A 1003-nucleotide genomic window follows, 5' to 3' on the forward strand; every position below is an offset into this window, starting at 1 on the left:
ATTCTTTCCTCAGTAGCTTGACCGGCTTTAGGCTGTGTTTATGTTTAACATGTGCTTATGGCAGGCGTTTAAGGAGTCATCTGAGGTCAAGTCATACTGCCATGAAAAGAACACTTCATACTAATGCACATTTAATCAGAATGTGTGATAAATTACAAGGCATCGTCCATGAAAGAGCTGACAGAGATTACAAATCATTTAGAATGTAAACATTGCACACATAAAGAGCTTTCGGCTGTGTTTGATTGTTGGGCTGTTCTCTTGGATGCCCCCTGCTTGTTGATTACAATAAAATAGAGAGAGAAAGATGGGAGGGGGTTTTACATCAATGTGTAATTGGTTGTTGACATGGAATACATTTGGGAAGTTGACACATCCTGCGATGTGACATGCTATAATCTCATCTTAACATTTTGCTTATTCTTTTATAGTTACTTTAAATGCAGATACATTACCTCCTTTTAATTGAGAGACTACATGGAATATTTGTACTTTTATTCATTTGTTTGTCACACCACATGACCATTTAAAATGTTAAGGCCAAAAAAATAAGAAATGCCAACCAATAGCAAGACCAAATGACACTTTCCCTTTAATATCAGTTTTATCCTAAAATGTTGATCTTCCTAAAAGTTAATTGACACATTATGCATCAACTATCAATTAAAACTTTTTTTTTTTTTTTTAAGTTTTACACTTCTTTGTAACTTTATGATCTAGTTATTGTACCAATAGATATCAGTGCCCACCCACTTCAGCCTTTTTGGTTCCTGAAGTAAAGTTCTTAATAAAAGAGTTGTAAGCCATTAACCAGACCAATAGATCTTAGGTGAATCACAAACCTTGGACTGAAGCTGAAAAAGTATTCAAAAATTGGACAAAAAGACAAAAGTTAAAAAAAGACTGTACTAAATGTCTTTAATGAGACAATGAACTACAATCTGTGGAGCACTGTGAATTACGTAATTTAATTAAAACTATGGAAAAAATATTGATTTAAATG

The sequence above is a fragment of the Xyrauchen texanus genome, chromosome 34 (assembly GCF_025860055.1).
Source record: "Xyrauchen texanus isolate HMW12.3.18 chromosome 34, RBS_HiC_50CHRs, whole genome shotgun sequence".
Taxonomy (NCBI): domain Eukaryota; kingdom Metazoa; phylum Chordata; class Actinopteri; order Cypriniformes; family Catostomidae; genus Xyrauchen; species Xyrauchen texanus.